The sequence below is a fragment of the Choloepus didactylus genome, chromosome 16, assembly GCF_015220235.1.
Source record: "Choloepus didactylus isolate mChoDid1 chromosome 16, mChoDid1.pri, whole genome shotgun sequence".
In the NCBI taxonomy this organism is placed as follows: domain Eukaryota; kingdom Metazoa; phylum Chordata; class Mammalia; order Pilosa; family Megalonychidae; genus Choloepus; species Choloepus didactylus.
This window is the reverse complement of record NC_051322.1, coordinates 17,745,446-17,761,440: the sequence shown is the minus strand read 5'-3', so window position 1 is coordinate 17,761,440 and position 15,995 is coordinate 17,745,446. Positions and strand designations below refer to the sequence as shown.

At 36.6% G+C, this 15,995-nt stretch overlaps 1 protein-coding gene across 1 annotated transcript in view; it reads left to right on the top strand.

Moving 5' to 3' along the window:
- The window catches only part of PHLPP1 (PH domain and leucine rich repeat protein phosphatase 1), a 268,488-nt gene that overhangs the window by 34,715 nt on the left and 217,778 nt on the right, over positions 1–15,995 (top strand). The window lies entirely within an intron of this gene.

Here is a 15,995-nt window from a genome sequence, read left to right as displayed (position 1 = left end):
TTGTCTCTCTGTCTCTCCCTCTCTCCAAGTAAATCAGTTTTTTTTTCTTAATTGCCTGTTACATTTAATGGAAACATATTACAGTGTTACTGTTGACCATAGACTCCAGTTTGCTTTGATTATATTTTTTCCCCCAAACCATCCCCTTCTGCATGGTTGACATTCATTTGTTCTCTCACATGCAAGAACAGTTTTATATTTGTACATTTAGTCACAATCATTGACCACTCCAGTTTTTGCTAAGTTAAACAGTCCCAGTCTTTAGCGTCTCTCTTTACCTCAGGTGTCATTCATGATCCTAGCCTATCTCTTTCAGTTTTATTCATGGACATCTTTGTTCAGTGTACTTATAATATTGTGCTACCAGGTGTGATAGGTTTTTCCCATTACTTACTCAAAAGCCTAGAAGGCAGATTTGGTCTGGAAACATTTCCTTAATAAGTATTATTATTATTTTTTAAAATAAGTGTGAAGCATAGCACAGGTTTGTGGGAGGAAAGAGGTAGTCTTTTCCTGCCTGAACATTGTCTCTGAATAAATTATTTGTAAGGGAATTTATAGAGGAGTAAAACTTGAAGGTACCTCAGAATTTGACCTCCTGGTAGGAGATAATTTGTATGTCTTAAGGGTGAATTAAATGATTATATCTAGCCAGTTTCCTTCTGCAATATTTGTCTAAGAATAAGAACAGCATCAACTCAAGGGGCAAAATGGGGAGCATATAGGGAGAGTCATCTGCTTGTGTTAGTCCAGTCCAGCTCCTTGGAAAAGGCTTTCATTTGTATGCTGCCTAATTATACTGTAAAATAAAAAGACCGAATCCATTAAATAGCCAGGCTCTTTGTGTCGCCCCTGAATTCCTTTAATTTAGTGGCTGCATAGAAGCTTTATTCAGAGCATTCACAGCCCTGTCCTATCTTTCCTGTCTCGATGCCAGGTCCTATTCAGGGTGTCCTCACTGCAGGAAGTTCTCACATTCACTTGAGGGTGGGGGAGGGGGCAGGGTAGGGACTGGGGGGTGAAGGCGAAGGACTGTGGATCTTTTTTCCCCTCCATTTCCTGCTCTGCCTCTTAAAAACAAAACAAAGCAAAACTCGGAACAAAAAGTAAACTCAGGAAGATAGCTGTAAAGGAAATTCTCAAGTGAGTCAGTGGATTGATAACTCCTGGTATATAATAGAAAAGTTGTGTCTGCTTCTGGCATTTATTTACAAATAGTACTAAAACCCCTAGAAAAAGCACTTCAGGTCAGATGAGGGTAGGAGGTGTTGGAAGAATAGACGGTAATGTGCTCCAAAGGATTTATTTTCTTCATCTGGACTGAGTGTGTGTGTGTGTGTGTGTGTGTGTGTGTGTGTGTGTGTGTCTGTAAGGTTGTAATAGCAGTGAAGTCAGGAGTTGACACAGAGAAGCAGGAGAAGTGGTGAACACCTTAAACTCTAAACAGGGAAGATAAAGGAACCAAGGAATTTTTTTTTCCCCTTCCACAGAGTCTTGTTTTGAATATGTAGTCTTTTACTCGTAGATGTTAAATTGTTTAGGTTTCCAGTTTTTTTCAATAGGCGTGCATATAAGGAAGATGCAGGCAAGGATCTCTCTGCTTTTTTTTCTTAGAGGCTGGTGGTGGTAGAAAATAAGTAAAGAAATAATGAGTATGGATGGATGCACTAGTTTTGCTTTGTCAGGTGTTATTTTGGCAAATGGTAGTTCTATAACCCAAGGGAATTTGATATTGTTGAGTGTTGGTTTGCCTAGAAATCTTGATGAAAAGTGAAATGGATAAGTTTTTAGGGAGTAGTCAAGGTTAGATTCTACACGTATTATATAATTAGTATTTATTTCCAGGACTTTGGGGTATGTGAGATCATTTCAAGTTTCTATTTTCTTATTGTCTCAATCGATCCTTGTTGAAGCTGGCCATGTAGTTCAAGAAAAAAAATCCAACATCCAACAGTCCTCCAAATCTCTTTGCAAAATCTTCAGTAAAAAAACAGGAGTGAATAATTGTATGAAAATGAAATGAAAGTGAAGAATGCAGTTGCATATTGTTGCACCAGGTTTTGTGCTTTGAAATAAATTTTTAAAAATTATAAACAGAATAGCTATTTAAGAGAAATAATAGGAGAAGAATTCCCAACATATAGAGTCCTTCACTGGATACACTAGATGTATAGGAAACCAAGTAATAGAATGGAATAAAGGACTGAATATTCAACAATAATTATTATTGGAGAGAAATATGTAAAATTTTTGTTTGTTAATATTTTTTTGTGAAGTAGAAATGATAATATGTTGCAACATTTTATTACATTTAAACGTATAATTAGGTAAAGTTATCTTTTTTATTATGGAAAACTGATAAAAATGTTTCTAGTTAAATTTGAAACAAGTGTGGCACCAAAGACTGTCCCTGCATATTAGTAAATAGGTATTAAAATAATTTATGAAAGAGACACAGTCATATTTTCATATGATATTCATAAGCACTTTTGTTTCCAGAACTTGGGCAAGTAGTTTCTCAGGTAAAACTCTAATCTTTAACTTAGTTCCCCCTTTTCTGTTTTGCATTGCCCTGTTCTTTATCATTTGCCATACTTGCTAATTAATGTTCCTGTTAATGGGAGACTGTATCGCAGCTGTTATGTATGTACTTTAAAGCTATTTATTGTGTGATGTTTTTCTTCTAGGATATATGTTTGTTACATATGAAGGGCAGGAGTCTTGGATTGCAACTCATAAAATATGGTCTCAATGTACTAAATCTAGAGTGGGACCCTGAACTACTAACACTTTCCATCTACTTCCCATCCTAATGATTGGGGTGCAAGCTCTGCCTCTTTTATCCATTGCCATATCCCTGGTGTTTAGAATAGAATAGCCACCCAATACACAGCAGTTGTGATTTTGTTCATATACTCTTTTCGTTCAGACTCTTCTTTAAATTTAGTGAAATTAAACTAAGACTTAAATAGGAATAATTAATTTTTTTTTCTCTTTAATCCTAAAATTGTTCTGTTAAAAGATTTTTCATGGGACAGTTGTTTTAAGATGTTTATAATTCAGTTCAATTGAAAAAATTATTGAGCACTTACCCAGTTGAGCCAGGCACTTGCGAAACAGAAGTGAAAAAGAAAATGGTTCCTACCATCTTGAGTGGAACATTTTTATATTAATTCCGGGATTTTTCTTTCTTTCATTTCAGCAAAGTTGTAGTTTTTATCAGAAAGAATTAAAGTTTCCAATTTTAAATGTAAAATGGGAATATTTTGTCATATTCAGGGATATTGTCTAGAACAACAGTTCTCAATTGGGTGTGATTTTGTCCTTCAAGGGACATTTGACAATGTCTGGAGACATTTTTGGTTGTCACATCTAGGGAGATGGGCACTGTTGGCATCTGGTGGGTTGTGACCAGGGATGCAGCTAGACATCCTGTAATGCAGAGGAGAACCCCTATGTCAGGGGTGCTGAGTTTGAGAAAGCCTGGTCCAGAAAATGCCTAAGTAGAGAAAATGAAGGTCTTTGATTTTAATCCCACAGAGTATGCCTGCCTACCAAGAAATTTGAAAGGAAGAGGTTCTTATAGGAAGAACACTAAGATTCCCAAACTAAGAAAAAATAACAGGAAAAACATGCCATGTAAGGTGCTTCTGTTAAACTGAAACCGTCCATAGAGCTGGAACCGGGATTTACTCATTTCTCATACATGTATGTACTTTCTACTAAGTTTCAGGAGATGGCAGATGGTGGGAAGAGGATACAAACACGTAAAGGACTGGGCACCTGCTCCTTAAAAACCATCATAGGCAATGCCTTTTGCAGGTGCTCTAGCAGAGGTGTGTATCAGGTGCTGTGGGAGCACAGACAAGGAAATAAATAATTCAGTCTGGGGAGTCAGAGAAGCCGTCTTCACAGAAAGATGTCTAGAGGATAGTGGGATTTGCCAGAAGAAGATATAGAGATAAGGGGCATCATTTTAGGTATCAGGGAAAACTTGTACAAAGGCCCCAAGACATTGGAAGATTGAATCGAGGTTGAAAAAAGTGGTTAGTCTTGGAACGTAGACAGCCTTGGTGGGATGGAGGGAGATGGGTTTGGTAGAGGGCAGCACGTGAAGGACCCTGTCTACCGTGTTAGACAGTGTAGGCTGTTTTGGAGGAATGGGGAGACCTTGTAGGGAGAAACATGGGTACTTATTTCAGAGGCACCATAGGAAGGATAGAAGCAAGGAGACCAGTTAGAGGGTTGTAGGTTATAGTGCATTTGAAAGAAAATGAGACAGTGGGGATGGAAAAAGGGCATAGAAGTGATTAAGGTGAGAGCTGCTCAAAGGAAAAAAAAAAAGAATATACAGGTTTTGGTGAAGGAAGGATGGGGACTCAAGAAGGAGAAAAAATTGAGATCAGATACCATCTTCCATAGAAATGAGGAAAATAAAGGAAGGAGCATGTTTGTGGGGCAAAGGAGGGAAGGGAAGAAAACTCTCCCTTGAGTGCCTAGTGTTAAGGTACTGTGTACATGTTTGCACTTACCTCTGAGGCTCAGAAAGGTCAGGAATTCAAGTTCACATGGGTAGCTTTGTGGCAGGGCCAGAATGCAACTCTGGTCTCTTCCCAGAATTTGCTGTTGACTGTGGCCATATGGGTTGTGCACTGCCCACCTGCAAGGGGTGCTAGTCCCATAGAGGAGGATGTAAGTTCCAGACTTGTGCTGTACCACACTGCCTCATTATGTCTAAAACAGGAGAGGCATAGATGCTTTCACATACACTTTTGTTAATCCTTGTAGGAATATGTTCAGGTGGGCATAATTATATTCATTTGAAAGATCAAGAAACTGAGATGCTCACGTGGAAGTTGATTTCTGTTTTGGATATGTTGAGCTTGTAAACCACAATAGTGCATTTGGAGTTATTTCTTACTGAAGAAGAGAAAATACATTGAGTATCAGGGACTAGACTACATATTTTATAATTTTAACCCTGGTCAATGTAGATAATGTTTTAGGAAAAAATCCTTTAGCACATTTATTCTCATATGAAGCATGATTTGTTTTATGGTAGAAGCTGCCTTAGTTGACCCCACTCTCTACCATCTGTAACACTGACTGCCTCACAAGTGTTCGAGTTCGAAACTGGGAGACCTGTACATTTCTCCCCTACTAGTGAGTTGAATTTCTACTGAAGAATCATGTTTGTTCCTAACTCTTTTCTACCTGTTGTACTTGTTATTGTAATTATGAAGGTTGAGTATTGTGTAATGGATGAAATATGAGTATGCAAAGAGTTGTTTCTAGGGAAACTGAATAGAATGTTTAAAGGGATGGTTATTTTCCCCTCCCCCCTCCCCAGTTGTTGTAGAATAGTTTGGAAGAGACAACTATGAAAGATTAGGGGAGAAACAAAAAGGCTAGGATTATCTGCATTCATATTGCTTCTGAAATGTCTTTTCATTCACCTCAGTAGTGAATTCTATCAGCTCTATCTTCAAAATGTACCCAAGATTTGATTTACCTTCATGCTACTACCTTAATTAAGGCCACCATCTACTCACACCTGGATGTATTACAATAGCCTCTTAACTTCTTGTCTCCCTGTTTCCACTCTCCCAACCAAGATGAGCCTGATAAAATTCAAGTCAGATTATGTCATTCTTCTCTAAACCGCCCAATGGCATCTGTGTGAGAATAAGAGCCAAAGTCCTTACTAATTTCTAGAGCAGTGCTTGGCTTGTAGAGGGCACTCACCATTTATTGGATGAATGAATGACTCCCACTTTAAAGAAACAGAAACTGAAAGTTTAAGAGATGCATTATGAGTGTGGTTTATGCAACAACCCTGAGTTTACACCTGGCCCTACATCAAAAGATTGATAAGTGAATATGCATTTATGTTTATTTAAGGTGTTTATATTTACATTATTCTAAATGTGGGGTTTTTTTTGGTTATGAATCAACTGAATCTATATAAGTCAAATAAGATTTTTACAATATGATATATATATTGGAGAATTTGATAGAAGAAAATAGGGCTTGTTCTAAAAATAGTAATTATAATAACTGTCATTATTGAACTCCTACCATGTCCTGTAAGCTGCGTAGGCACTTTACATTTGTTTTTGACATCTGGTCCTGTTCTCTGACAAATGTATGAATGTTCCATTCACTGCCACTAAGAATGTGTTCAGTTTGGTGCCAGCAAATGTGCGTAAATCTAAGTACTCTGCTAAGTCGTAGACCTTTAAAATTCATTATTTACTGATTGCAACATAAACATTGAAACATGAGCATGCTACACCAATGCTGACCCACTCTGTGGGACAGACGTCACTCTTCTTACTCAGGATATGACATGGTGTGATTGTTGTTTACCTACCTTCCAAAAAATTTGATTAATGAAAGTGTAGTTTCCTCAAGGTTATGACTTTTTAAAAAAAGTTTGGCATTTCTTTTCTCTGAAAGTTTGATTAGAGAAATGTACTGTTTTGTAAAGTTTCTTCTCATACACCAAAGAAAAGACACCACAATGTTTGATCCTGTGGGATTTAAAGCTCTTTTGGAGTTGGGTTGATTATTTCCCTGAACTGTCACCTATTTTTGATTTGCAGTAAGGGCTGTGTGGTAAAAGAGTTTTGTTACAGTCATTTAACTAGCCCTTCAGGCTGCGTTTCCCACCCCTCATGCCTTAAAAAATGGCAGCTGTTCTTTTGAACTACTTTATCATTTACCTCTCCAGAGGGAGGAGAGTGCCCCCACGCATTCTCCTTAGATCCCTGATTTTCATTTGTTCCTGAGCTACTTCCTCAGCTGTTCCAGTTCTGCTGTGAAATTCCTTTCATTTTTCTGCAACAGGCTTTCCCCATCACCTGTCTTGTCACTCTGTCAGACTGTGCTTGGGGACAGGACCAGGTGGTTGTAATTTGGTGTAAAAGTTGGGGTAGCAATAGTGTTGTATGTGTGTGCAACGGTGTGTGTGTAGGGGTCCTGTGTGCAAGTTTGGCAGCTCTCCTGGAGATTCCAAGGCTCCTGTCTTCATACTTATATTTTCTTTCCTGAACTGTTTTTCTATCATGTCTGTTTAATAAAAGTTGTTTGGCTGTCAGAGAAGGCTTTCTGGGATGAGGAGCCAGTAGATTGCATTTTTCGGTATGGCCGAGAGAGTGGTGTGGTGCTTTAGGGAGTATGGTAGAATGGGCTACAAGGTGTTTGAGAAACTTTGGATCAGGGTCCCCTGATCCAAGTAGGGTCCCCCCCTTCCCCATTTGCACTATCCCCCTCCACCCCCCCAAATATCAGAAGGCATGTCTGCTCAGCTGTTGTATCAAAGGGTAATGGAAGTTGTAATTTCTCTCCTGATGTTTGCTAACTTAATGAACTTATGTAATGTACAAAATTCCACATGGAAGTTGGGAGGGAAAATATGGGGTGAGGTTGTAATTTTTGTAATATGCAATAGAAGGTATCAAACTGCTTAGTCTTTCCAGGATCCCTGATGTGTGTCTCTGGGACCAAAATAGTCTTCCTGAAATTGACAATTGACAGGTTTTTGTCTGTTAGGCAGCTAGATAACAGCATGTTGAAATAACTGGTGTATTCAAATGAACTAATAATTTTTTGTAGGCTTTAGAGGTCTAGGCATTTTCATACTCCTTTGTTGTTGTTGGGATAGTTGATCATTATAATCCTTTCATTCTGTGTAGATAAAGAAAAATGAAAAGCACTTCACTTCTGTAACTAGCAAAACCCTCAAAACCTGTTCCTGTCATGCTATGTCAGTCCACTGGCCCATTCTTTTCCTTTTTTCACATTCTTACCAGTACCAGTCTTTTCCATAACAACTCTTTCACCCTCTAATGACACCCATAGAGAACGAAGAGGGCAAAGTTTAGATAGAAAATTGCTTTATATTGTGCTGGTAAGATACTTTGTAACTACTTTTGTTTGATTGAGCTGGGCATTTATTGCAGGGAGTATCTCCAGGTGCAATTCTCTCTTATTTTCCCTTCTCAAACTCTTTTTGACATTTCTGTGTATCTGGGTAGGGCAAACAGAAACATGATTTGCCAGAATACATTTGTGCTAACCAGGGACCCAGAGTAATGTATGGTGGTTTGTTTCTTTCGCGTGTGTGTGTGCGTGTGTTTTTAATCTTTTTAAAGAAAATGTGTTAGGATAGACTTTCAGGTTATTCTACACTAGTAAATAACTCCTAAATGATTTTAGTGACAAATAATAAAGGTTTATTTCCTGTGTATGCTAAATGTATTCATTGTGGGTTGGCGGGGGGCTGGGGAGGGTCTCTGCACATCATTACTACCCAGGAATCCAGGCTGACGGAGCACATTCTATCTGGAACATGGCAGGTTCTTGTACCAAAGAGAAAAGAGGGAGTTCTGGAGGACTTCACCTCACACACTGAAGCGGTGTGGCGCCACTCAACTCCAGCGAAGCTAGGAAGTGTAAGCCTGCGTGTGCCCAGGAAAGGAAAACCACACCCTGGTGTGGGTCATTTAGGATGCCTTTGGCTGCAAGTAATACACAACCAGAATTAAACATGTTTAAATAATAAGGGAATTTTTTATTTTACAACACTGGGAATCCAGAAGTTTGGTGGAATCTAGACATGGGTGGTATTATCAGGAAGTCAATGATATCATCAAGGACTTGAGTTCTTTCTCTCAGCTCTGCTGTCCTGGACTTGGAGCTTTGCTCTCAGGCCATCTTCCCACTTGGTCATGAGCTGCTTCAGCTGTTCCAGTCAGCATTTCCAGCAATGACAGTGTCTAGATGAAAAAGAGGGGACAGGAGGAAGAAACTGATACTTTTTCTTAGGAAATCTGTCCCAGAAGCCCCCAGTTAGATTTCTCATGGTTTCTTGGGAAAAACTGTCCCATGTCCATTCTAACCAATTACCATGATTGGTTTAGAAATCAGAATCTACTCATATGGTTGAAAGGCTTTCATCTCGATTGGTGATGAGAGAAACCCATCAGTTGGTGTTGAGAGATGCTAATTTCTGATGAATGTTAGATAGTATATAAAAGGGAACCTTGAGTGGAGGAGGCTTAACTTTAACTTTAAAACTCTTTTACAGATAGTCCAGCAGATACAGAATATGACCATTTTTACAAAAGTCAACATTGTATGCATAGCATTGCATTATAGTTTACTGTATTGTAAGGTGCAAGAAAGACGAGGTCTCAAATATGTAATCTGTTAATTGTTTGTAGAGCTCGCATTGTCTACCACTTGCCCCTATAACTGGGTATCTGCATGTCTAATACTATTTTTCTCCAAGTGCTTGAAAAATACATGTGCAAAGTGCTTTTACTTTTTTTCCTATCCTAAGAAAATTGGTTACACTTTGGATGGTAAAAATTTCTTGATTATAATGGTAAAATGTTCTTGTTTTTTTACCTTTTTGACTATATTTACCAAAGTAAATAATACTCTTAGTATCTATAATTAATAACCTAGCTTTTTTTTTTTTTTTTTTTTTTTAAAGACGGAATCAAACACCTCATTCAGGACCCAGTAAACTGACATTTCCAAGAGGAGAAAATGGGCACAGGGAGTTTAGGTAACCTGACCAAGATTATTTAGCCAGTAAATGGTCAGCAAATGCTGTGATAGCATGCTGTTATGCTGTTATGACAATTTTCTCTCCTTACTCCTTTCCTTTGGGTTCTTTTTTTTTTTGTCCTCAGTTTTTGTTTTTGTTTTTGTTTTTTTCCCCTCTCCCTTTTGATGTAGTTCATATCATGTTTTAAAAAAGTGAGGGGTAGGTCAGAACTATATGTTTCTTCTGCAGTTTTATTTTCTTTCAGGCTAGTGACTATTAGAACTTCCCACCCCACCCCACCCCACCCCCCAAAAAAGTAAAACAAAAGCAAAACCTTTATTCCTAAATGCATTTTGGGTACTCACAGATAACCTAAAATTACTGAACAAAGAAAATGGTTTCTTTTTGTTAAGATGTAAAGAGCTTCTTGGCATCTTAACTTTCTAGGTATTATTTAGTGAATTGAACTGAGGCAGAGATGAAATATCTTGTTGCTATGTTTATAACTTTCCTTAGGGAATCTATTTTAGAAAATAAAATTTCAGTTAATGAACATACTTACATTTTACATGTGGAAAACCCATGTTGCTGGAGTGAACCATTTCCTTAAGAGTTTTAAAAAGATAAAGTCTCTTCTTCCCATTCCTTTTAAAATTCCCTCCTTTTAAGAGTAAGGAAGCCTTATTAGTTTTACAAGAAAACCACATGCAAATTAACTTCTTTTCACATGTAATTGCAAGAGATTGGAGGGTTGTGAGGTCAAATCCTAGTGCAGAATGGAAGCTCTTACTGAATCTAAGTCTGAACTAAGAAAAAAAGAAAATTTTGTGTCTGATTTCTGTGTAACGTTTATAGAACTGACTGTGATGTTTGTGAGTTAAAAACAAAATTTGTATGGAAATGTCTATGTGTTGAATTTGTGAGTCTGCTTTTGAGAAGTACAAAGGGTGGGAAGAACAGTCATTAATTAACTTCTACCCTTTCTTTTAATCGCATAAATACAATGACAGAAGGAGATTTAGGAAATATAGTTGGATCCACTTCAAGGGTCTGAGTGACTGTAATAGTGGAATTTATCACATGGCCATGTCATTTAGTGAGAACATTGCTGCAGAAAAAACATAGATCAAAAGAATTGTCTTGAGTCCTCAAAAAAATTTTGGAAAAATGTTTTCTTTGAAAGCTTAAAAATTTGCTGTTCACCTATAAAATGAAAACTCTTCGCTCTTAGTTTGCTTTCCACTTTCTGAGATTTTGTATTGTTTGCAGCCAAAATGTTTTGACTTTATTCACAAACATGCTTCTTGGAAAACACAGCAGATTGAGAATGCATGGAGACACAGAAAGAGTTAGCATGGGGATATGTTCTCATTTGTGTCTTTGGTTTAAATAATGTTTTTCAAAATCTCTTGAACATATGAAATTTTTTTTTGCTTTAATTTCAAGATCTTTCTTGAAATGTAATCACAGTGATATGCTTACTTTTTCTTGACTAAGCTATGTTGGCTACAATGGAGAACAATGAAAAATGACTAATTCTACACTTTGTTGGCAAGCCCACAGTGTAATCTGTTGGTTTTTCCCCACATGTTTAAAGTTTAATGAATTCCAAAAAAAATTGGTATGTGACTAGAAATTATAGACAATAGGCTTCCTTGGAGTGAGGTCTACTATTGTTAGATTGCTAGTTTTTGAATACCATTTTTTAAACATTTTTAATTGTGAAATATAACATATATGTATAAAAGTGATAACTTTCAAAGTATGATTTAATGAGTAGTTATAAAACAAATTTCAAAGAATGCTGTGGGTTACAGTTCCACAATTTCAGTTATTTCCTTCTAGCTGTTCTAATACCCTAGAGACTAAAAAAAAAAAAAATTATATAAAGATTCAGAATTTGTAATCCTATGTTAAATCCTATCTTGTCTCTTGCTACTCCTCCCTCTCATTTGGTCACTGTTTCAATCTTCAGGAATATCTGGGCATTGACCACCCCAGCTTGTTCATATTGAAAAGGGGTGTTGATCATTATGGTGAAGGGGGGAGCATCTGGTTGATGTTCTTGAAAAGGTTGTTGCTTCTAGGTTTTGGGTCTTCTCTGGCATAGGAATACTCTGGAGGATTTAAGTTTCTGAGAAATAAACTTAGTAAATGAAACTTTTGTAGAGTCTCTGATAGGGACCTGGGTATTCTTTAGGATTTTGGGGACTACTGATGGTTAGGGCTTGGCATACTGTGGCCATTTACAATATCTGGGTGAAGCTTGCATAAGAGTAACCTTCAGAATAGCCTCTCGACTCTGAAATCTCTTAGCCACTGCAAATTTATTTTGTTACCTTTCTTTTCCCCATTTTGGTCAAGAAGGCATTTTCAATCTCTTGATGCCAGGGCCAGGCTCATTCCTGGAATCATGTCCCATGTGGCCAGGGAGATTCACTCCCTGGGATTCATGTCCCATGTACGGGGGAGGTTAATGAATTTATTTGCTGAGTTGGGCTTAGAGAGAGAAAGGCCACATCTGAGCAACAAAAGAGGTTCTCTGGAGGTGCCTCTTAGGTATAATTAAAGGAAGGCATAACCTCTCTTAAAGCCCTAAGTTTCACAAGAGCAAGCCTCAGGATTGAGGGCTTGACTTATTAAGTAGGGGGTTCCTAATTTTACATAGCATATATACTGTCCAAGATAAACAATCAGTGTCTCATACCATCTTCACTTAGTTGTATAATCTTCATCACTCTCAATGTTAAACAATCATCATAACACAAAACACCTCAAAGCTCTTATCACCCCCTAATTATTTATCCCTTATATTAGTGTGGTACAAGTAAGGTATTTCTATTAAATATCACCCATAGTATGCAATAGGTAGATTTTCCCCATATACCACTGTTATTAACTCTTTGTACTAGTGTCATACCTTAGAAGCAGATCATGCAAGCATTTGCTTATATTTGTTGTGCTAATCTGTGGGATACATACCTTGAAACAACCTCTTTCTTTCACGTTTGCCTTCAGTATGGCACTGTTGCTTAAAATCCCATTAACAAATCATTGTCACCCCTGTCCATTCCCATGCACTTATGTTCAACCTTAATAACAGGTCTGTACATATTAAGTAATCATTCTCCCTTCTTTGGCTTCTGTCTTTAGTTCCCCTATATTCTACTTTTTAAGATGCAGATTTTATTCAGGGAGTTCATATTAGTGATAATAAACAATATCACTCCTTTTGTTTCTGTCTTATTTCACTCAGCATTATGCCATCAGGGTTCATCCATGTTGTCGCATTTCAGGACCTCATTCCTTCTTACTACTGCATAGTATTCCATCGTATATATATACCACATTTTATTTATCCACTTGTCTGTTAAAGGACATTTGGATTGTTTCCATCTTTTGGCAATTGTGAATAATGCCTGTCTTGCCTCTCCTACTCCGCCATCTTCTCAGAAGTCCTTGGAGAGGGGCAGCGGAGGTTCTCTGAGGAAGTCAGTATATTGGTTTTTTGAGAACCAAGTTTTTTGACACTGCTATTTGTTAATTACTGGTTCTTTTATCGCTTAACCCATCTGTTTCTTTACTAATCCCAAAATATTTTCCTTTTGGAGTCTGTAGGAAAGATGGGGTTGAACTTGGGTTTTTCCCATTTAGATTTTTGAAAATGAACCACTTCAAGTACATGTATTCAAAGTGAAGACTTCAAAATAGTGAAATAATTGGGAAATACATAAATTTAAATATCCAAAAAATTTCTCCACACTTCCTGTTGTTTTTACTCTGCCTGGTAATTGGGTTTTTAAGCTGTCAACCTTCTAGCCTCCCCAAAATTAAATCTGAATAACAAAATAAAATTATTTTTCCCATATTGGAAATTTCAACTTGATTTTCTCTATCTTTTCAGGAATGTCAGTGTAATTCTGAAACATTTTAGAAACTTTGGAACATTATTGACCAGGTGATATGAGACTGAGGCTAGATTGCTCAGTACCACCTGAATTAATCTTAACTTGTTCAAAATTTTGTGATTTTACGCTTTGTATTACAGGTGGCTTGACTAACTCAGTTAATAGCATGTTTTGACTGGCATTAAAATCATTATATATAGTCCATTGATTGCAAATCTGTCCTTCTAACTTTGGGAAATTGAAAATCAAAAAATTGAGAATAAAGAACATAACTAATAATTAATTTCAGCTTAGGTTAAACAGATACAATAATTCATACAACTTTATAGTCTTCCAGCTGTTCTCAGACTTGTGCCTGTTTGCTCCTTGGGTTCCACTCTTGTCTTTCTATTAGAAATGGCCAGTGTCTCCAGAATAGAGATTGCAAACTGGCAGTTCCAGGAGCTAAATCCTACTTGTCCACAGATGTATATTGTTTGGACAGCATAGTTTTTAAATTTTTAAAAATTAGTTGTGAACATCCAAAAATAATAAGAGTATTTCCAATGTCTCTGGTAAAGCAGCAGAAAGTCTGGCAGTACCTGGCTGGCATTCCTGCATGTTAACTAACAATCAACTGCAGTTAAGCAGCAGCTGCCCTCTTTAGATGATTTGCACGTTCTCCTGTTCCCCAGGCCCATTGGCTTCCCTTCATATATATATATTGCTTGCCTGGCCTCTGTAGGTATTTTGGGTTTGCAGTCTCTGCTTACAAGGTATTCTTGCTACAGGTGCTGCCCAGTTTTTATGGCATTAGACTTTGTACCTTTGTTGCTGCTGGTTCTGTTCTTGCTAAAGCTTGTGAACTGGTAAAAGAAATGCATGGTTTTGGGATCCAGATATACTTGGTTTTGAATCCTAGTTTTACCATTCATTTAACGGTGTCTTTGGACAAGTTTTATGTCACCTTCCTAAGCCTCAGTCTCCTTTTGTAATACTAGTTATAAACTCTCCCTCTCAGAGTCGTTGACCCACAGTTTAGTGTTCCTTTCATTGTCCTCCTCTATTTATCTTCCTCCACTTCTGTTCTCCCCCAACAATGTTTTGTATTTAATTTTTTAAACTAGAAAGCACAATTTGGTTTTGTAAGAAATCCTGAGTTTTGGGAAAGTAAAAGTGAATATAAAACAAAATTTGCATAAAGACAGTTTTGTTTGTTATTATTAGTGGCATTCTTAGCAAAGCTTGATGAAATTTGCAAAGTGATACACCCTGGAATGAGAATCCAGCTGGTGTTTTTAATGAGGGCAGGGCTATCAGGGCTATATATATACAAATTTTCTGGAGATGAAGAATTCTTAAATTAAAACTTAAAAGCAACACAGCATCTTTTCAATATTCTGAGAAGAATGGTGGTTGTTAAGTAGTACCGTTTTCTAAGCAAAATGTTGAAAGAACATATTATATTGAGGAATACAAAGGCACCAACAATATAAAGAACAAAAATTCTACATATCTGAAGCTGGGGTACTGAATATGATACATTTCTGTAAGCATTTTCTAAAGGTTTAGGAAAGACTAAAAGAAAAATGTCCTAGATTCTATTCTCATTTAAAACCAGATGCCCTAAGACCTAATTAAAGATCTGATTGTTTTTTAATAACAAGATTGATTTTTTAATTAATAAATTATAGGTGCAATAGGTATTCCTAACTGTCCAACTAAATAGAGTCTGGTTTTGTTCTAGGAAATTACTTATCTGCCTTGCTAAAGCTGTTGTTTTGATGTACCTTGAATCTAGTTCAACTCACAGATTTGTAGTTGAAGAGACTGAGACATAAAAGAGATGGAATTGATTGTTTAAGATTCCTTAAGTAATTTTTGGCTGAGCCTGAACTATGACTCATTTCTTCTCTACTCAGTTTATATTCTTTCTATAACTCTTTACTGACTTAAAACCTAAAAAAAACAACAAAAGTGTTTCTAGAAATCATTTCTGTTCTTTTGATATAAGATTTTCATATAGGTTTATGTGTTGAAATTAAATTTTAAAAATTAGAAAAATTCTCCAATTTTATCGCCTTGGGTTTTATGATTAAACCAGGTAGGATAGAAATTGCTAAATGGAAATATCTCTATTGCATGTCTATAGTGTGCTTTATTGACTCTTTTTTCTAATTTTACCTTAATGTTTGTGGTGGAAGGTTAGAGTTCTTTATAGTATCTGTTTCTGTTTTTTTTTTTTTTAATCAGTAAGTTTATTCCAAGCAAGAATTGTGCACATACATACTAGGCGTATTATTTCCACACAAAACCCAGCATTGTAGTAATAATATTTAACACTTTGGCCATGAAACTCAAAGATGTGTGAAAAACTTCTCAAAGTTTCTCTTTTTCAGTCACTGAATTCTCTAATACTCGTAATACATGTTAGTTCAGTTATAATTTTTAAAATATACTATGTACTGTTTTATAGTTAAAACATATTTGCTGAAATTTTATATTATCTAAAAAATATATTTTCAGTGACTTCAAAATATGCACATAAA